Source organism: Haliotis rubra, unplaced genomic scaffold, assembly GCF_003918875.1.
Source record: "Haliotis rubra isolate DU_JTF1 unplaced genomic scaffold, ASM391887v1 Scf213, whole genome shotgun sequence".
NCBI lineage: Eukaryota > Metazoa > Mollusca > Gastropoda > Lepetellida > Haliotidae > Haliotis > Haliotis rubra.
In genome coordinates, this window is record NW_025766148.1 from 1,103,082 (window position 1) to 1,126,254 (window position 23,173).

A 23,173-nucleotide genomic window follows, 5' to 3' on the forward strand; every position below is an offset into this window, starting at 1 on the left:
CGGTCCCCATTAACCATAACTGGACAAATGAGACTACTGAAAGAATTGGGTTTTAGGTATGTAGTTATGGATAGACATGTATTGAACGGTCGGCCGTTTATTGATAGGTACTGGTAGGTAGGTAAGTAGCTTTGGATAGGTATGTATTTATAAGCAGGTAGGCAGCTTTGGATAGGTATGGAATCATAAGCTGGCAGGTAGTTCCTGATGGGGAGGTATGTATTCATAAGCAGGTAGGCAGCTATGGATAGGTATGTATTCATAAGCAGGCAGGTAGTTCTTGATGGGTAGGTATGTATTCATAAGCATGTAGGCAGCTTAGGATAGGTATGTATTCATAAGCAGTTCCTGATTGGCAGGTAGGAATTGCAGAGAAAGGGACAGCCAGGTGTTCGAGAACGGATGGAGACGGCACAGCACAGGCTAATTTATAAATAACTTTGTCTGTGAACGTGCTGCTCGAACACCTGGCTGTCCCTTTCTCTGCATTCCATCCCTCGTAACAAACAGTGAACTGTGTCAATATTTTTATGCTAGTTTGTTAAACAACTTTATTATTTTTAGGACAAAAATTCTGCAAAAACCTCACAGAGTTGGTATGATGTTTTGATTATAATCAGCGTTTCATTGAGTATTTTATGTTTATTAGTTTTCGAGTTAGAATGCAATTCATCGGTCCGCTTTTGAGCCAAACGGACTGTAGATCGTTTCCAAGCATGAGGTGGTGAATGAGTACAGCGTGACAGTACTTTGTGTATGATCAACTTCTTTATTGTACAATAACGGGATCGGGTGGATAGGCTCGCTGAATTAGTTGACATATTTCATCGAATTTCGTTTGCTCACTGGATTGTCCAGCACAGACTCGATTATTCACAGATCGCCGCCATATAGCTAGAATACTCATGGGGGCGGCGTGAAACAGCAAATAATCAAACAAACATCCCCATGCATATGTCCACAACTACCATTTCTCTTAGAAACAAATATGCGGGGGAAAACGATTCACATCATAAATTGCTGGAGCTGCTTCATCATTCTCGTAAAGTATCTGGTGATTTTGATAAACCATATCCTTCATGCAAAAACAGTACATCTCTTTTGAACAGCATGGAGTTGCAAATCGTTCAGAAAAAGTGCAGTTAGCGTCTCCTTAAAGAATCACCTTACATGTTAGGAAATGCTGAGTGTGTGATTCATCTTTCTCAGTTTCCTGTATGCATCGAACATACATTTTATTACCCTGTTATTTTGATAACATGACAATCAAAGAACATTTGCTCGACGTAATACACTTATAAAATGATTTGAAATGGTAAAAGCCAAGTTAAATATTTTCTTTTGGCATAAATCACTTTGACAGAATCCGTCTCTCCTTATAAAGTAGACGTATACTCATGCGCGCGCGTGCAGAAAATATCAGCAAAAACCATCAGAAGATGGAGTTGTTGGAAATGAAGAATACGAATAAGAATAAATGTCCACTAATAGTGAGGTGAGGTGAAATTGGGTTTTACGTCGTGCTTGAGAATATTTCGCTCATATGACGACGTGCATGCATGTGTATGTGTATGTGCGGCTGCTTGTACTAGCCCAGACTTAAGCTGGTTTTATAGTGCTAGCCCACTGAGATACCATGCCGCAGTGAAGCATGAATACCCCACTCAGACACATTATACTGACTCCGAGCCGACCAGTCCTTGTTGTACCCATTAATGCCGAGCGCCAGGCAGGGACCAACAAGTACCATATTTTAAGGTCTTTTGGCATGACGCGGTCGGGGATCGAACCCGCGACCTTCCGCTCTCCGGGCGGACGCTCTAACCACTACACCACGGAGGCGGTCTCCACTAATAGTAGACTCATCAGTATGACTTTAGTATGTGTCAGTTTAAGAATCACTGTCTAATTCTGGTCTGATCATACCAGGTGGTGAACCCCATCGTTGGCATCCATCATGAACACATACCAAACGGCATTCAGTAGTTCGCATGAAAAATAGAAAATGGCCGACACATATAGAGGTGTGCATCAGGCAGGAATGGATTAGTTGAAAAACAAAATGGGTCCAACGAACAAATAAAATGATCATGATGTCTTACTATACATCTGTCTCATTTAGGTCATAGCGATCTAATCAAAACCCTATAATCACTGCAGTGATCAGAAGTGGTGTCAGGGCGTGCTTCTTTGACATTAACCTTAATTGCAACATGGGGTCGTAGCCGACAAAAGACGTGGTCGAATTTGGCCATTCGCAATTCCCCAAATTCAATTAAAATGGTGTTCCCATGATATTTTATGAACATCCCGAAGACACGACAGAAAAATCTGAAACCATTATTCACTGTTTATGTTTCTAGTGGATTTTTGTTTATTCCAAAGGGGTTGAAATAAAATACGCATTCAGCCATAGAAGTAGAATATTTATCGGGCAAATCTTGATGATATGGACGAATAAACATATACATGTAATGATAATATCAGACGTGGAAACCAATATATTTTTGTATTGCTAAACAATAAACATTTCTCTTAAATCTTCTTCACATCATCTCTTCCTTTAAAAAAAACATGATGCGAAGAAGAAATTAACATGCTGTATCTGTCTGAATTTCGATATCATGAATCCAAACGTTAACTAGTCAATCATTAATGACTGTATTGTTGCAAGTACAACAACATGGTATCTGTTGATGCTAGGATGTAACACGTAGATACAATTTAGGCTGTAAATACAATTCCATGTTTGCAAATATGCGTTGCACATGATTTAAACACTAGTAAAATTAGATCTTGTTGCATTGATAACGTCTAAAATAACATTCCTTAATTATCACGTTAGTGGAAAACGGGGGAAGGTTATTTTGAAATATTTGAAGGTATGGAAGTAAAACAATTTGCAATAGTTACAGGTCATAAGTTTCCAAAACAGAATACCCTCAAAGGGGGTTGAAGTAGCGTAAAATTATTGTCCTCCTGAGAGGGTACGAAAGTCCCAAAACTTTCAAAGTAAAATGTAAATTTACCATATTTTAAACGTAGTATCTTTGTTCTTTTAACTGCCGGCTAAATTTTCCTACAATCGCCAGCGGCTGAAGGGATGGTGTAAATCCAACTGGGGTCCATGCAGGTATCAAAAGTAAGTCCCCATGGTTCCTAGTATGGTGATCTACCTTCAGTTGTTGGCGATCTATAGCCTGTTTTTATCATGTATTGTCCTAATAGTGCTATTAGTTTTAACTTTCTACGCTAGTTTTAATTCTAATTGTGATATGCTAGTTGTTTTACTGTCCTTCGTCGACAGGTTTTTATAATAGACACATCTTCCATTTCAATGTCACATATGTTCTCGTCACGATATGGCTGAAATATTGCCAATGTGACGTTAAATAATAACTCACTCACTCACTCCAAAACAGAAACCATGTTGTACTTGACCATGAAGTCCCCATGCCGGGGTTATCTGTCATTCGTTATTGGAATACATGAAAACTTAGTTTTCCCTTTTCCCAGACCAAAATACAGTTGACATGAGTGGCAGAAACGTTTTTCATTACACGGTACCCAACGATATGAACGTTGTTGTTAACGATGTGCCGGGCAGTACATGGAAGTACCAATTGTCAATGTTCTTTGTCGATTTTGGCTGTTGTACAATTTTACATAGCTATTCTAAATACCATAGTTATAGCAGTCGCATAAACTATTATCTAGAATTGTGTATATTGTTTTGAAGGGAACGATATATGAATGCTTCGACATACATGGTGTTCAAAGAGTCCTCAACCATCAAATGGAAAGAAAACAAAACAAAACAAATGTACTCAAACGGGCAGTCCAAACAAAACACAGCCGGTGCACATGATTCCTTTTAAGTGACACACGTGTGGGCTTTCTCACATAATGATCTTCGTAATTGTTGTCAGAAGTAAGTCGTAACTCAGGGAGAAAATATAATGTTCGTACCAAGGCTACACAATGTAAAGATACTATGTGCTGACTTCATAGTGTTAACGTCAGAATCATGTAATTGTTAATAATAGTAACAAATTCCTGTTCACAATTATACGTGGATGATGTCTTGGCGCATCGTGTGAGTACTATCCTAACTCACCAACCTCAGTGTAACAATGAATGTCAGTGATTGGACATGTTGCCACATGAAGTAACTGAAATATCAAACAAAATTGGAATCCTTTTAAAAATTTATTTCGGTTGAACTGAATAGACTGTTACACCTCAGTCATATCCCAGTAACACCCTAACCATACCTAACCATGTCACAAAATAAACCTGTCCCTGGCACACCCTGATCACACTCAAATCATGGCCCGGTCAGATCCTAATCAAACCTTAATTATGTCCCAGTCACATAATAGTAACACCCGTGATCCAATAATCGCAACATTGTCACATCTATCTTTGAGCTGGAAAGTCAAATTGAATTCTCGCACGAATCCACCAAATCACACCTCAGAAATACCTTGTCCTTGGTTGGCCCTAGTCACACTTTAGACGCACCCAAGACAAACCATAAATACAAGATAAACACACCCTAGATATACACAAATCTCGTCCTACCGCCATGTCCTTGTCAGACCAAGGCGTACAACAGCCACATTCGTCAGCTCGCGAAATTGTATGCTCAATCCATGTGTATGTATTATGAAGAAGTTAGAATTGGTCTTCAGGTCACAGGAGGCGACTAGCGTCCTTTAATGGACAATATCCTTTATGTATAAGACACGGTACATCTCTTTTGAAAAGCTTGAAGTTGCAAAGCGTTTAGAAAAACTGCAATTAGCGTCCCCATAAAGAATCATCTTACATATTTAGAAATGCTTTAGAGTGTGATTAATCGTTCTTCTTTTCTGCATGCGTCAGACATACACAATTTAGTACCCTCGCATACACTGAAAACTTGACAACCACAGAAACATTTGCTTGAAGTAAAACATATATAAATGATTTCAAATGATAAAAGCCTTGTTCATTACTTCATTTTGGCATTAATCACTTTGATAAGAAACTTTTACGCAACCCGGCTCTTGATTCAAAGTAGACAATAGTGTTGCAAACATGTGATGTGAGTGGGCTTTGTTTCCTGTAGTCGTTAATTCTAACGTATTGTGGTGTTCCTGCATGCTGATGTTTGTCGCATATAATTGAGTATGATGGTTCGACTGTCTCGAGTCCATCTTTATCGCACATTTCAATAGGTTTCTGGACATAATAAAAGCTGTTTATTTTCTGACGTTCACGTTTTGAATTCATACGAATACTTGAAACTGCAGTTGCTGGAAGGATGCATGTTTAGGTCTTCTAAGCTTGCAGTTACTGTGTTGAAACTTCGAACTTCAAAGTCTGTGGAGGAGCAAAACCAATCGCGAAGGTTTAGAAACAGAAACAAAAAATTGTACAATGGACCAGACATTAATCGACCTCATGTTTTGAATAAGAAAATGAAAGTTTACATATTGTTAAAGTAGTGATGTATGCGGCTCTTCCTTTTACAGAATGTGTAAGTTTTAGAGAATAAATACACCTACAAAGAATCCTTTACCTATATCGAAGACATCAGGCCCCTTCGCACACTTCTGTTCATGGGTCAAGATGTACTTACCCTTTTTGTGGAGATAACACGTGATCTCATACAATTGCACTGATTTTTGATTGTCGGTCAAATTGTCTGACTCTGTTCATATGCCTTGCATCACTCCGACCCACGAGTGTCCTTCAGCATACATTAACCAATCAATACGGTAGTTAGCGGTCACTTAGTTTAGCGGACAGTGCTCACTTACTGGGCATGTCGCATCCTATGTTTCGAGATGCTCCTTAAGACAGCCAACATGGACTCCTTCTCTGGGACTGGCCAGTACATTGAACAGTTATGGCATCAATTAACACACATTTCATAGAACCTTTTCAAACGCAACCTGATAAAGACACTTTGTGCTACGGTTGCTGTGTAAGCATGGTTACCACAGGCAGAACAAGACGCTGGAACCTAAAATTGACCCTTCGTATCTGTTGGACGTCACTTTCAGATAACTATTGCGCCGCTGAAATCTTTGAGTTGGGGAAGGGATTTGTGGTGTAGGGATTTGGATGTTCTAGTCTTCTATATCTAACTCAGAGGGGTAACAGAGAAAGTATACTGGTTATCTGAACTATAACAGATCATCCATGTACTCGAAGCTTAGGTTAATCGTTCTACATGTATGTGAGAACTGGCCAACGGATCAACGAATGAAGCCACCGGCACTTTTCGGTTGGTGTGACAGCAAAGTTGAAAAGTATAAACGCTGGACATAGTTGAACAGTTCTCTTGAACTTTCTCAGATTGAAAAAATTCAGCAAATCATTTCAGAGTCCGAGAATCCACGAGGCATACATTCAACTTACTCCTCCCAACAGTTGACCTTTCCACGCATGTTAGTCATCATCTTCAGCAACTCACTGGCCTTACGTGTGACATGATTTGATTTGATACGCCACTTATTTATAGTTCTTTGATTAAACATTTAATGAAATATGTAACGTATTTAATGTTTTGTGATCCGGATGGTGAAGATTGCATAAGAAACACAAGTTTGTCTGTTGGTCCATTATGAGTCCTAAATGCGGATCAAATATAAACTGACTGACTGACTGAGTTTGGTTTTACGCCGCTTTTAGCAATATTCCAGCAACATCACGGCGGGGAACACTAGAAATGGGTTTCACACATTGTACCCATGTAGGGATTCGAACCCGGGTCTTCGGCGTGACGAGCCAACACTTTAACCACTAGGCTACCCCACCGCCCCTCAAATATAAACTAAAATTCCCGGGTCAATTGTCGCTTATATACCCAAGGCGTCCTCAGCTGAGTTCTCAAAGTCTTTCGTTTATTCTCAACCACTGGTGCTTTCAACCATTGGCTGATCTCCAGATGAAGAGAGCTGACTAAATAATATCATCCTTTGTTCAAAGTATTTATTATTTGACCAAAGTGTTACATTGTTGATGAGGACATAATCTCCAGAACTATTGACGAGCATGCAATCTCCAGATATCGAGTATTTGCCTGATGTCACTCTAAGTTCAAAGAGTTAACATTGATTCTTAGACCATTCTCTAAGAAGTGCACAGAGTGTAGAGAGAGGAACGGCACATGCTGTTATTGCCTTGTGGAGACGTGTTGTCAACGCACAGTTGTATGGCTGCCCCGTCACCGACTATGATTGAAGAAGATTATATGTGTCCTTCAAACAGTGTGTGAACAGTTCTTGTCGCTGTCTGGCTTGAGTAGTAGGGAGCCAGAACCCTGCCTTTCATAGTTATTTACATATAACGGCACAACATTCAATAAAGGATCACAAATGTTCTCCGAAAATGTCTGTGATGTAAATAACCTTTGATAATTCACAATTGCTGCAAAACGACTGAAGCACGAACTAATACAGGGATATTGTAGACATGTGAAATTGAACAGGACTGAACTAAGTTCTTTGAAGGCTATTTTGGGATATAGACGACTTCCGCATGTGTCGTCCGAAATGAATATCGCGTCAGCCTCACGGTCTCAGACAATAAATGTCAAAGTGTGACTGTTTCTTGGGAACCTAAATGGGCAAAATAGATATTTGTGTGGTGTTTGATGTTAGTCGCATAGTAATGTCAATAGTTAAATATTCAATTTCCTGCTGTAATTTTGTGAAGATGAGCAATAAATGCCTATTTCTCTGACAGTTCAGAGGAATTGTGATTCTTATTTATCGTATCTTGCTGTTCAGGTGGGCGTGTTGAATCGTTGTAGCTTCATTTGTTACAATTAACCAGTCAGCCGCATACAAAAGCTCGTGGGACTGAACAAGGTGGCTTATGGCAACAGCCGTGTTTCAGGACATTGTTTTCTATTGGTGTGCGTAAATGTTAAACAAACATCCAGGATCATGGCTGAGAGTGAGTGAGTGAGTGAGTTTAGTTTTACGCAGCTTTTAGCAATATTCCAGCTATATCACGGCGGGAGACACCAGAAATGGGCTTCACATGTTGTACCCATGTAGGGAATCGAGCCTGGGTCTTCGGCGTGATGAACGAACGCTTTAACCACTACGCTACCCCACCGCCCCCATGACTGAGAGCATGTCATAAATATATTCATCCATAAACAAAGCGACTGAGGTATATTTGGCGTCATTAATAAAGGGTCAAGCTTTTAGTAACACTTTTCCCTAAAAGTTGTGTCTCCGTGGTGTAGTGGTTAGAGCGTGCGCCCGGAGAGCGGAAGGTCGCGGATTCGATCCCCGACCGCGTCATACCAAAAGACCTTAAAATATGGTACTTGTTGGTCCAGGCCTGGCGCTCGGCATTAATGGGTACAACAAGGACTGGTCGGCTCGGAGTCAGTATTATGTGTCTGAGTGGGGTATCCATGCTTCACTGCGGCATGGTATCTTAGTGGGCTAGCACTATAAAACCAGCTTAGTCTGGGTTAGTACAAGCAGCCGCACATACACATACACACGCATGCACGTCGTCATATGAGCGAAATATTCTCAAGCACGACGTTAAACCCAATTTCACCTCACCTCACCTAACCTAAAAGTTGAAAAACCATCTTCGTTTTGGTTTCAAATATATTCAGCTGAATGTTTTAGAAACCTTCTTCACAGTGTGGAAAAAACACATGAGGCCTTTGGAATGTCCTAAATTCTTTCTTTAACGTCCGATACATTCTGTTACAAATGGCACATTTTTTATTCAAATTGTCGAAATGGGAATCCACCTGCCACTCAATGTCAATGATTTGCACGTGTAAGTCTCTCTATCCATGGAAAGTGGAGGACAATACACATGCATTAATGTTTTTCACTGTCGTTCACTGTTCAGGTAACTGTTTGAAATCGCATCTGGAGATGAGACGTTTTTTGACACTTGCTGAAAGGGGTCAGCCTATAGGCCTTTTGGAATCTGGTCAACTTTTATGTCATTCAGAGTGGCTGACCTTTATCATGAACTGTAGTTATGTAATGTGAATAACAAACTGCTTACGTTCGAATTTGGTGCTATAACAATGTAAATAATATATATGCTTTTGAATAACAACTCAATTGGACTTTGAACTTACAACGCTTACATATTCACACTTGATCCCGTCACTATATGGCTGGAATAATGCCGATGTGACGTAAAACCCAACTCAACTCAACTCATTCAGAGTGCTTTTGGTAGGCTTTGGCAGAGATTTCAAGCCAATGGGTCGACCAGCCCGCCCCAGAGTCACAACAGTCCGAGATGATTAACACTGTGTTACGTAACAGATTCCTTAACCCAGCAGATCTTCAGACAGAACACTTCAATGTTAAGAATGTAATGATATCCGGGAGAACCGTTCGTCTACAGCCAGACTCCGCTGAAGACGACCTGCAGTTCGTCCACCACTAACACCATGTCACAGGCAGGCGCGTTTGAGATGGAGTATGCTTTAACTATGAGGACGATACAATATAAAAACAGGCAATAGATCTCCAGCAACTGAAGGTTGATCACCATATTTGTGACCATGGGGACTTACATTACTTTTGCTACCTGCATGGCCCCTAGTTGGATTTATAGCACCATCCCATCAGATACATTGTACTGACATTTAGCCATTATAAAACTCTTGCCAAACGAGTGTTTTAAGGATTTTTAGATGACTGATTGGCCATCATAGGATAACGTTGGACAATCAAGTTTAGTATTGTCTCCTAAACATTTCTTTTACACAAACTAAAAAAAACTCGAACTAATTGGACGGTGTCATGAAAAGGGTGGGATTGCATGTACAGGATCATTCCGGTCTGTAAATACTCGAATCTGGATCACACATCCCAGTGATTGACATCACGAGCATATATCTACGGATTTTTTATATGTTTTACTTATCTTACGGCTTGATTACTGGTAGCTTGTAGTATAGAAGCGTATTAGTTCCACTGTCTAATGTATGTACCATCTACGGAGAAAACTTTAGTAGTGCCTTCAAAGTGGAAGGGCTTTGGAGTATCCTAGTGGTTAAAGCAATAACTCGGTGCGCCTAGTAGCTGCAAGTGTTGTATACTCCCCAGGGAGTTGAGATTGATAATGCGATGTGCCATTGAGATTGACATCCAATGATCGAGTGAAAAAATACAAGCGCCTTGAGCATGCACTAGTGCGTGGATATGTGCGCTATATAAATATCCTATAATAATAATAATAATAATAATAATAATAAGGCAAGATTAAGGAAAAGCATGATAAATATGCGGACCTCGCCTTTGAAATGTCTTGCTTGCATCCCAGGTACACTGTTGCCAGGCTCCCCATTGTTCTCGGTGCCCTTGGTTTGGTACCTCCTGATCTCTTGGCGCAGATCAAGAGAGTGCCCGGGTTCTCCACCGGGAGTACAGCCCTTCTGACACTCTGGGTAATGCAGAAGGCTGCAGTGTTGGGGAGCCTTCATATTCTCCGGAAAGGTCTTGGTGGGTTCGACTAGGCAGCGTTTCCTGGGAGAAGTCCCATTCGCTGTCTGGGCTGCGTGTAGAGGGGGCGAGGGCCCTGAGCTGATGATGAGCCTTACCAGCCTGACTGTGCCAGGATCACCCGAACCCTCCCTGCTGCATACAATCTTTAATCTGTAAAACATAATAAGGGCCTGATGATGAATTTCATTCCCTGAACTGAACGTACATCACCCAGTTAGGGCTGACCCCCCGAAGCTGGGTAATTACTGGGTTACAGACAGCCATGAAGAATTCAATCTTTCACTTCCGCAGCCCAGTCAGCCTTCCTCCGGTAAAGAAACAAACCATACTGGAGATGGGACTTGCCCCAGGGGAAGGCACAGAACCCGGCCACGAATATCTTGGTCAAACCATCTCAAATCCACACTGCTTGAGTGTGCGAAAGCGACAGGATGGCCTGATAATCCACGCATCAATGGCAAGTCGCTTAAGCTGCATTGGGACAATGCCATGCCCATGTATGCTTACCTGACGGAGCAAAATCTCCGAGATCAATTCCGGCGGCTTACAAATCTCTTGCCCCGTGAGCCAGTTCAACCCACAACTGGTGCCCGTCAAGAACCTTTGCATAAACAGAATCCTCAAGTGGCAGCAGACCCAAAACTTTTAAAGGACGTCCGTGTCAACCTCTTTCCTCTTGCTGATGGAAACTCTTCCGGCATAGAGCCAATTGGCCCCAGAAATTTCAGACCTTCACTCTTCCTCTTCTTCAGTTGCAGATCTTTCCGAAAATCCTGTGTATACTTTGTTTCATTCTATTTATGATGAAATATGTGGCATACCTTTAGAAATTCGGAGGCCAATTAAACAAACAAATGAATCTTTTCCCAAAAATGAAATCAATTTATTAAATGATATTATTTCTATGAAACTTTCTTCGGACTTTTCATTACATGAAGTTAATTGTTGTGTCTATGCTGCCGCTCGAACCTTGGAGGAACTTCACACAGTTTCCAAAGAAAACACATCCAATACTAAGACTACACCAAAGAAAAACCGGTTTCAAGTAAACCTAACGGAAACTAGAAAATACATTTGCTAGATAGAGCTGTGCCTGAAGTTAAGATCTTCAGGGAGTCCAATGTCAAAAAGGCAAAAGGCAATTTGGAGAAAATTAAAATTACAATACAAGACAACAAAAGAAAAAGTACTTCTCCAAATTGTCGATTCCCTTAAGGCAAAAATAAAGGTTTGGACTGAAAGAAAGAAAAAATGGGAAAAGAAAAATAAATTCATCAAACAAAATAAACTGTTTAGAAACAATGAAAAGCACTTCTACAGGCAACTGAAAGCAAAGGGTGATGGTGAACATGACAAACGGCCTCCCATGGATGCCAATGAAAGGTTCTGGAAACAGTTGTGGTCTGTACCCGGCAACTGTAACCTTGAGGCACCATGGGTCCGTGATTATGACCATGCAATGCATGAGAAGGTAACTAGGTCGTTTGTCTGTTACATCTCACCAGATTGCCTGAAAAGTGTTATAAAAAAGTCCAAATCAAATACAGCTCCAGGGCCTGATGGCATTCGAAATCGGTATTGGAAACTGTTCCCCTGTGTCCAAACACCATTACTACACTGTTTCAATTCTCTCGTGGACACAGGTGATGTTCCTCCATGGTTCTGCAAAGGTCGCACAATACTTCTCCCCAAGAAAGGAGACTTGACTGATCCCAAAAACTTCCGCCCTATCACATTTTTTTGAATACACAGTACAAAATATTCACAGGGTGTTTGACAAACCTCGTGTCATCTTACTGCTCTTCCAATGATATAATTTACAGAGAGCAAAAGGGAGCAAGAAAGGGATGTTGGGGGTGCAAGGATCAACTTCTTGTACAGAAAATGATTTTGGAAGAGGCTAAAACATATCACCGCAACCTCTCCATGTGCTGGATTGACTACAAAAAAGCATACGACTCTGTCCCTCACGAATGGATTCTTAAGTCTCTTCATTGTATTGACCTCCCTGAGCGACTACTTGATTTACTTAAGTCTTTAATGAGTTGCTGGTCGACTCAACTTGAGATGTACTCGCAAGGGCAGGTGCAGACTTCGGAATCTATTCCAATCAGAAGGGGAATATTTCAGGGGGATTCCTTTAGTCCTTTGCTTTTTTGTCTGTCTTTAAATCCTTTGAGCTTTCTGCTCAATAAAGAGGAGGGTTACCATCCCGGACCTCCTCAGCACAGATCCCCAACACCTCTTACTCATCTCCTTTACATGGATGATATCGAGCTCCTTGCCAAAGGAGATACCAATTTGAAAGAGCAGGTTCTCCTTGTCGAGTCCTTTTCTAGTGATATTGGCATGACATTTGGACTCGACAAATGTAATACTCTTCATTTGAAACGTGGCAAGGTAACTAATGATGGATCGGTCAAGTTACAAGGGGGAGGAGTTATTGAGCATCTTGTGGAAGATCAGGCCTACACCTCTCTTGGAATGCAAGTTCGAGACAAGCTCCAGAATGCCCAGATTCAAGACAAACTTCGGTCCGAGTACAAATCTCGTTTAAAGAAAATCTGGAGCTCAGAGCTAAATGCTCGAAACAAGGTCAAAGCCACCAATACTTTTGCTGTGCCAGTCCTTTCCTATTCCTTTGGAGTAGTTGATTGGACAAAACAAGACATCCAGAGTCTTGACCGTCTGACCAGAAGGATCATGTCTGATAACAGAGCCCACCACCCTCGTTCCTCTCTTAACCGTTTATACATGCCAATCAATTCTGGAGGTCGGGGTTTGATTAATGTGGAGGCTCTTCATGATAGAATTTTATTGTGTACTTTTTCACATATTTATTTATCGGATGATCCTCTGGTGATGCATGTGAAGACTCATGATGAAAGCAAGGAATTCCACAGCTATTTTAAGCGTGCCAAGGTTGTTGGACAGAATCTGAGATTTCAGGTTGATTTTGTTGATGGCGATGTACTGCTGGACGGTACAGTGATGGGAGTAAACCAGGTGAAGTCCTTCACCAAGTCTGTCCAGAGTCGGTCTTTTGTGGAGAAGCTTTCTGAGAAGCCATTGCATCGTGTGTACATGCAGTGTGTCGAACGGAATAGCAATCCCGCCGACTCCTTCGCCTGGATGAAGTCGGCTGGTCTTAAATGTGAAACTGAGGGCTTCCTTTTTGCTGCTCAGGACCAGTCACTTCCAACTCGCAATCGCCTAAATGTGATTCTTAAAGAAAATATCAATATGAAATGTCGACTTTGCAATGAATTCACGGAGACTGTCCAACACCTTGTCAGTGGATGCCCTTCCTTGGCACAAACAGCATATCTTAAACGACATGATGGCATGGCTCGTTGCTTTTACTACCGTCTCCGACATGCCTGTGGCTTTGACTCCGAGGTCCATCCATGGTACGACCCTGAACATGTTCAGGGCGTCATGGAAAATGATACTTTCAAACTTCTCTGGAATAGGCCCATATACAGCCTCAGAAGAATTCCAGCCAACAAACCTGATCTTGTCCTTTTTGATAAAGCCAATCAATTTATTTATATCATTGAATTTTCCGTCCCTTTTGACACCAATGTGATTGGCAAGATTCAGGAAAAGCATGATAAATATGCGGACCTCGCCTTTGAAATGTCTCGCTTGCATCCCAAGTACACGGTTGCCAGGCTCCCCATTGTTCTCGGTGCCCTTGGTTTGGTACCTCCTGATCTCTTGGCGCAGATCAGGAGAGTGCCTGGGTTCTCCACCGGGAGTACAGGCCTTCTGACACTCTGGGTAATGCAGAAGGCTGCAGTGTTGGGGAGCCTTCATATTCTCCGGAAAGTTCTTGGTGGGTTCGACTAGGCAGCGTTTCCTGGGAGAAGTCCCATTCGCTGTCTGGGCTGCATGTAGAGGGGGCGAGGGCCCTGAGCTGATGATGAGCCTTACCAGCCTGACTGTGCCAGGATCACCCGAACCCTCTCTGCTGCATACTATCTTTAATCTGTAAAACATAATAATAATAATAAAGCGTTCGCTCCCCACGACGAAGACCCGGGATCAATTCCTCATCTAACGTTTTTTTCAATTGAAGTTTGGGCTTCTGTAAATGATAATGCCCTGATAAACAGCGTTACCTACCAGCGTTTGCACCAGCGTTACCCCTATATTACCGAGACAACAATTACGTCCCTTTAGACCAGTTCAGATTGGCAAGAACCCTTAATTAAAATCATATTTTGTCTACGTACCACTACAACAATTACCTCTCCCTTTAGACCAGTAAAAATAGGCATGACATTTTGAAGAAAATGTTTTGTCAGCAGTGAAAAAGTCCGTGTCTGGTGTCCCCCGCCGAGATATTGCTGGAATATTTCTGAAAGCGGCGCAAAAACAAACTCAATTACTATTCCATAGCAGTCCCTCTCCTTCATGACGTCTTTGATGAAACATCTAACCACAAGTCAATCACAGCAGTGGCCATGATGTCAGAAAGTTGTGTTTGTCTACAGTATCAGCCCTGTGTTACAACTATTTTCAAAATGTGGTGGCAGCCAACAAAAACGATGTCGTATTGGCAGGAAGCAAGTTCATTTTGCAGTTCCACAATTTCAGTTAAAAGTGGATATTTACATGACATAATATTAAGAGCTGGAGATACGATAGAGAATCTGAAACCATTATTGACTGTTTGTATCTCTGCTGTACTCCTATATATTCCAAATCTATTGAAACAACATTGGCTTCAGCCATAAAAACAGAAAAGTTAAAAGGTGTACATGAGGACATAGATGTGTAAAAGTATATGGCAATATTATGCCAATCTTGTAAACCAAGACATTTTGTCATTGCTAAACAATAAACATTTATTACATTATCTTCCATATTTTCCCTTCAAAAGACTTGATGCTACTATGAAATCAACATGATAATATATCTATATGGATTTCGTTATCATGAATGAAAATGTTAACAAGTCAATCATCAGCCGATGTATTTGTACAAGTAAAACAACACGTTAAATCTATTGATGTCAGGATGTAACAGGCACATACAATTCAAGCTTATAACTGGCTTAAACCGCCAAATTTGGGCAATCCAAAGCTCCGAGCAGGGTTTCAACAAGAATTAAATTACAATGTTCACGGTTTTGTTACATTGATAGCATCCAAAATACATTTCTTCAACTTCCACGTTAATGGAAATCGGGAAAAGGCTAGTTTGATTTATGTGAAAGTATGGGAGTGAACTATTTTGCAAAAGTCACCTAAATGATTGTTAGTTTGTTGGGTGCTTCACTATATGTATATGTGCCCTTTCCATTAGCATGTCTGTAGATCGTATCAAGAAATCACTTCGCATGTAAACATTCTTTTCCCTGTTTCGAGACCAAAGTACAGTTGACATGAGTGAGAGAAAACGTTTTCATAACACGGTATCCAACCTCATAAACTTCGTTGTTAACAATAGGCCGGAAAGTATTTGGGATTAACTATTGTCAATGTTGTCTAGAGACTATTTACTCTGTTGACTTCCCCGTCTGCACTGAGGATGACGATGACCTTTTGTTTTTTCTGTATAAAAGCGGCAGGCATAAACACATTATTTATTTTGGGAAACATGGGCAGATTCAATGTATTGACGCCATAAAACGAAAACACAATATATCAAGTCATAGTAAGGAAACACTGACGTCGTAGTAAGAAGAGGTGAGGTGAGGTGAAATTGGGTTTAACGTCGTGCTTGAGAATATTTCGCTCATATGACGACGTGCATGCGTGTGTATGTGTATGTGTATGTGCAGCTGCTTGTACTAGCCCAGACTGAAGCTGGTTTTATAGTGCTAGCCCACTGAGATACCATGCCGCAGTGAAGCATGGATACCCCACTCAGACACAGTATACTGACTCCGAGCCGACCAGTCCTTGTTGTACCCATTAATGCCGAGCGCCAGGCATGGACCAACAAGTACCATATTTTAAGGTCTTTTGGTATGACGCGGTCGGGGATCGACCCCGCGACCTTCCGCTCTCCGGGCGGACGCTCTAACCACTACACCATGGAGGCAGTCTAGTAAGAAGACGCAACGTTTCATAAGAAGCAGTGAAAGGTCTTATAGATTTTGAGTTAAACTTGTGTATTTTGAGTTCATTATTCTGACTCTCATTTTATAGTTTCAAAAAGGTAATAAGATGTATGTCTTTCCTCTCCGTCGTCCATAGTTTGCAGAGAAACATACAGACGCACTTACAGCAAGACCGTAGCAGCGCTATGCTTTGAGATAGGTCATTATAGTTCAGCAGTCGTCTTTCTAATCTAATCAAAGCAATATGTTTCAAACTGTTCCGACACAAATATCGATGTTACATGCATCTGCTATTATATGAAATATGATACCGTTTCAAAGAAAAGAAATGATATAGTAGTGAAATGTCAAAAGGTAAAAATATTCCTACATTCATCTCATTGTGTAATGTGAGTCATGTTGGGCCAGTGTTGATGGAATACTATTTTCTTCTTCAAATGTATGGAATTACGCAAAATGTTATTTATTTTTGTTTGAAAATCCTATAAATGTTTCCAGCGCAACAAAGTACCGAAAAACACCGTCATGAATGTGTGAATGAATGATAGACCCCAAAATGCAGGACGTGACAAGGTTACGGATGATTCAACAGAAGAGCTTCCAAACCAGCGTCAATGGCAAACTGCTCTTTCTTCGTGAGGATACCAGTTGAATTCATCAACCTCTTTTTTGATGTAAATAGCTTCCATGTTAAAATGACAAACCTAGTGACAGTAATAATCACGTGTGTTCATTACCAAATGGTAAAACTATAGTTGAAGACAGCAAGGTTGGTAATTAATGGGTTAAAACATCTCGCGTGTGTTCAAACATTGTACAATGCTTGACCAAATCGAAAACCAATTGACACGAACAGCAGGAACAGCAGGAATCATTATATTAGACAGTAACCATTTGACAGTATGTGATTTCAGCCATTATTTAGAGTCAAGGTTGTCTTGAGACTGTTTACTCTGTAACCTGGCCCGTCTGCACTCGAGATGACGATGACTATCCGTTATTCTGAACAGAAGCGACTGGCCAGTAGTGCATAATATCTTTGGGAATTTTTATAATAAAGAGTTATATGTAGCTATTCGTATTGTCACTGAATGATATATGCACATACACACATTTTTCAACGTATTTGTGTTGAGCTAAGTCATTAACGCAATACATTGTGATGTTGTTTCATATCATTTGGGTTAAAATATTTGCCTCTTTAGCAAATATATTTAATGAGGATCTTGTTGGTTAAGCTTTTTTATATACTCCTGGTACATTAAACCAGTAAGGTCCAATTCTCAGCCATACGAACCACATGTAAACTTGAACAGATGAATAAATAGCTTTTGCTCAGATCATTGTCACGGAGATATAAACAGCTTTATAGAAAAGTATTGAGGCCGTTTTCATTGTACAATTACAAAAGGCAATAAAGAAGTTGACAATTCACAGAACTTGGTTTTCCTTCATCTTTCTAACTTCTAAAATATCTCTCAAAGAAGAAGTACAAAAGGAGACTATATTTGAGGAAACGTATCCACAGTGATATATATAAGATAAAATGTAAATTGCGAAATTCTTTGATAATTGTTGAATTTTGCAAACAGACAGATACAAAGACCTTTAAGATAAGCTCTTATTGAAAAAAAATATAACTTTCTTCATAATAATAATATATTCTGCAAACATCATCACGTTTCATTTCATGACGTGTATTAAAGAATGTTTAAATGAACTACTAATGAACCATTTCTGTATCATTTTCTTTGTCTTCATGTTTCATTAACCTCGTATCCTTTGTATTTGATTTTCCGAGTTTGTTGACGATAAAGGATTTTCCACTGCAAACATTCAACTAATGTGAATAAGATAATCAATAGCATCCTCAGCAGGTGTTCCTTGCTATGGCTAATCCCTTAGGAAGATTTGTAGCACTGCATTAAGTTTGTCGCTCTGTCGACTTATACCTCAAACACTGATTAGGAAATGAGTTTAATATCCTCTGTCAGAGAATGAATACTTGACATGACATATGGTAACGGATGGGGCAGTGCTGATGAATCTCCTGATAAATGAATTCCGATTCGCATTTGTTTTGGGTTCAAAGGGATCTCAAGACATTAACCTGTTTTCAGTTAACCATCTGAGTGCTGAGTTTATTCTCTCACTCACGTTTTACGAGTTCTAAAAAGTGAAGAAGTGGAAGAATTTCGGTCGGGCATCACCTGGTCAGCGACAAGCACGAATTACTATGGATCAGTCCTATTAGGATCTTCACTGGGACTTTGGCGGTACACACCTTGCTCTGTTGAGTGTGACACTGGTGTTTTAATACTTTGTTTGGGGATTGGGTTGGATTGGTGATTGGGTGGGCATATTGTCTACGTGACTAGAGAAACGTGAATCGATGTTCTGGTTTGATTTCATATAGGTTGCGGGATCAAAGTGATTGATTCTATTTTTAACGCTGTAAGTACGCAGAAATGGAGTTAGGAGATCAGCGACGACATCAGCGTTACACTGTCAGTGTATTGATAATTTCGTTCGGTATGATAACTACTATAAATGTAACTTAAAACGTTTTCTGGTGTTCGTGTGTCTGTATGAGGGGCATCTGTGGATAAGTAGTCTGCGGCGATGCAATTCGGTATGCAAATTGGCGTCCTGTTGGCATGATGGAACATGTAAACGCTGTTGCAAGCTCCATTCTCTGATTGTCAATAAGAGCAAGTACGGATCTCATTGACGATCACCAGTTGCATCATTGAGTGGAGATGCAACTTCACAAATACATGATTGCACATTCATGACAGCGAGCGTTGAAATTCATAATGTTCCTAGTTTTACAACCCACTTGGATTTTTATTGTGTACGGGATGAAGCGCTAGATGAAGGAGAAATAACAGAACTCTGTGTAAGTGAACCGTTCTCTCCGTGGAAAGTTTGGTTGGAATGTTTCCCTCATGTCACGTTGGTTGTCGAAGGAGTCACACAACTGAAACATGTGGTAAGTTTCGGTGACTTGGATGTGTGTATGTGCAGGGGGAATGTTTGCGTGTGTGTCTCTATTGGTGTGTATATTTGAACATGAGTGTTTGAATGTGTGTGTGTGTGTGTGTGTGTGTGTGTGAGCGTGTGTAGCTCACAGACATTGGACGGATTACGATATCTCGTTTGTCTGGTCTAGGTAATTATTTGAAGGATAACACCATTGGAATGGTGCTGACGGGCGACAAATAAACATCTTTGGAAAGCACCCAGGCTAGTACATCATGGATTCAATTCCACGGGCCATTACCATGATGACTGACTCGCGTTGAACAGTACCTAATTATATCACCACGTGTCAACCTTTTGAGAGAAAAGCTAAGGTGAAACCACCAAGGATTATAATCAGACGTTCGATCTTGTATTTAGTAGTTATTGTTCGTGAAGATGGAAATAGTTTTGTGGCCAGAGTTTTAAATGATTTTGTATCTGCGATAATTCGTGCGTAACAATCCGCTGCTCTGAGCTGATCGACTGGCTATCCATTACCCTGTTTTCAAAACTCAAAAGAGATACATGACTGTACAGGTCGCGAACACCTGGTGTCATCACTGATTTTCATTGATCCATTCACATACTTTTCACAGCAATTTTTCCCTGCTCACCAAACAGTATTTGTCTGTGTGAATAGTACAGATTACAATTATACAATGCATCTTTTCCCAAAAGATTAATGTGTCATTGGCCTGCTTCATCGGTACAGAAATAACAGTTGGTCATCATCATTCCCACAGCAGGCGGGCAAGCTACAGAGTAAACTTTCGCTAGACAACCTTGATGGTTAATAATGGTTAATCTCACATAGTGTGCGACATACCATTAAATACAACGTTCATGTGATGACCGTGCAACGGAAACCGCCCTCATTCATTCATGCCATTTGTAGTTTAGTTTGGCAAATGGGAAAACGATGTTTTTATTGCACGCGAAGTGTTTTCATTTTCTTCCAGGACTAGTTACGATTTATAGACATGCTAATGGAAACGGGACAGAAATATGAATGTAGTTAAACATTTAGCAAACTAAGGCTCATATAATTTGTTTTTTCATTCTGTATCTCGAAGTGAAAATATATTTACATGTTTTCCAACAAAGCCTGAAATATTACTTTCAGCATTGTATTCAAGTACAACATAGTTTATGTCTGGTAAATTGAAACCTGTCGCTATTGCAAATTATCCGACTTCCAGAAGCAGCTTTCAGCTTAGTCAAGTCCAAAAATGTCATGGTTTGGTTGAATCAGAACTTGAAAATTGCAAATGATTTGATTCCCATGCCTTCAAACTAATGAAATGTAGTCTCTTTCCCCCATTTGGATTTAACTGTCAAAGTTACGACATTGTTAACTTTCTGACTATATCTATATTTTCACTCTGTGTACTGATTCGCCATTCACCAGATGAAGGAGCAAGAATTAGCTGTCAGGCCACAGTGACATGCTCTAAGCGCATGCAACTTGATGTGATATATAATCACGTTATACAGGTCCTTGAATTTCCGTGCGCAAACTGCCGATACATGGATAGATTATGGTGATTTTGCTGTCGAAAATTAGGCATATGTCTTTGAAGATGGATTTAGCATGATGAGCTCGGCTCATTACTAACGTAAACCACAGATATAGGTGATAATACATACAAAGCATAGAAACAAATATTCAGTCGAACAAGATCAAAACTGCTTTCCGACCAAAAAACCCAACAACAACAAAAATAGACAGTAAGAAAAAAATGTTTACGTTGATTATATGTTATGTCAAAATAGATTCAGCGACAGACTGTTAAATAATTTTCATATTAGATTATCAGTTTTCGTTGACGATATGGCCACTGATCTTGATCCTGTAACGGAGGATGCATTCACATCGAAAGCCAAAGAAAAGCGTTCCATCTACACAAATATAGACAGATGTGTTCAAAATGATATATTTGTGAGAAATGCTATAATTATTATGGAAAAATGTGTACGGTTTCCAATTTAGCAGCAGTATAACATAATTATCCATTACACTGCTTGATCTAAAGCAGTCTATTAAAGTATAATTAATTACTTTATTATCTTAACATATTTATGCCCGAGGGATATGTGCATCCTTATATCCTTTTCAATCCTTTAGGAAATATCCCCCCAAATCCAGCATTTCGTCAGCAGCCTCGCGAACATGCCATCGATTCCGATTCAATTGCGTACACTTTGAAGCAACTATGTCACAAGACCCTTTCTAAAATGAAAATAATATCCGTAAAATCACAAATGCCCAAAGTACACAACTGAGCGTGTACGAGCCACCACAGCGACTCTTCTGTCGCACGCAGCCGTAGAGGTGTGTGAAATCGTAAAGTAGACGGGGCACAAAATTCAACAGTATGTAGATTTGTACAACACGGTCTCCTCATCACAGCCAAAGCGCCTCTACCCTTAGATTTTGCAAGAAACCAATAATCAGATATCAAACACTCAGTCATATAACCAGGTGAACCTTGCACAAACTCTATTGTCATATCTTTCCAAATTTCCAATATACAACGTCATGGTAAACAATGACTCCCGAGGCCGCTGCCGTTGTTAGTGTGGGTAAAAGGTCCATGGCGTAATTTCAAAATGTGAACCAAGGTTTTTAAAATTACTCGATTTATGTTTTATTTATTTATTAGTTAATGAGTGAAAAAACAAAACTTTGTTTACTATTACTGAACCTGATGTATGTTAGTTACTGACAGTTTAACAACCAATCACCCAATTTGGGACGTTACCACTTGAGATTGGAATGCGAGGCCACTTCACGTATTGACAAGTAGCCACAGAAAGAATTCCAACTGAAATTGTTCATAAAAAAACTACTGTGTTTTGAATTTAGAGTTAATATAACCTGATTATAATAGCTCTGGCGCGTACGGTTTTGAAAGACATTTAGAGATATTGTTATTCCATTATACCACTTTTAATTTCAAAACACAGTTTAACAAAGGTTTAACAGGCAAGACGGTCGTCCTTGAAACTCTATGGAGTCACATTGCCAAACACGGTCGCCCCGAAGGACTTTCTATGACCAACGTTGCATATCTTTAACTGATTTGTGATATGTGTCGTTCATCTGGACTATCTGATAAATAAAACGTTGTTCTGTTGGATTTCGTGTACAGAATTGCAAAATGGACTTGCTTCTGGCTGACATTATCATTTCTTGATTCACAAAACATTTGAAATTACTGGCAGCACACCGGTACATGCTGCTTCCAGAGAAGCAATCAGGAAATCTGTGACACCACTTCTGACACCTTTGATGTTTAACCTGTTAGTGGGTGTTAAGATTTAACGGTAACGACATGGGACAACCAAGTGGGTACAAACAAGCTAAATAAAATTAAACCAACACCCATCTACTTAGGTTGTCGGTCCAGATATGAGTGAGTGAGTTAGTTAATATTTAACGTCACATCGGCAATATCTCAGCCATATCGTGACGAAAACAATATATACAATATAAAGAGAAAACATTTGGAAGATTAAAACCTGTCGACGATGGACAGTAAAAATACTAGAGAATCACAGATATGAATAAAAC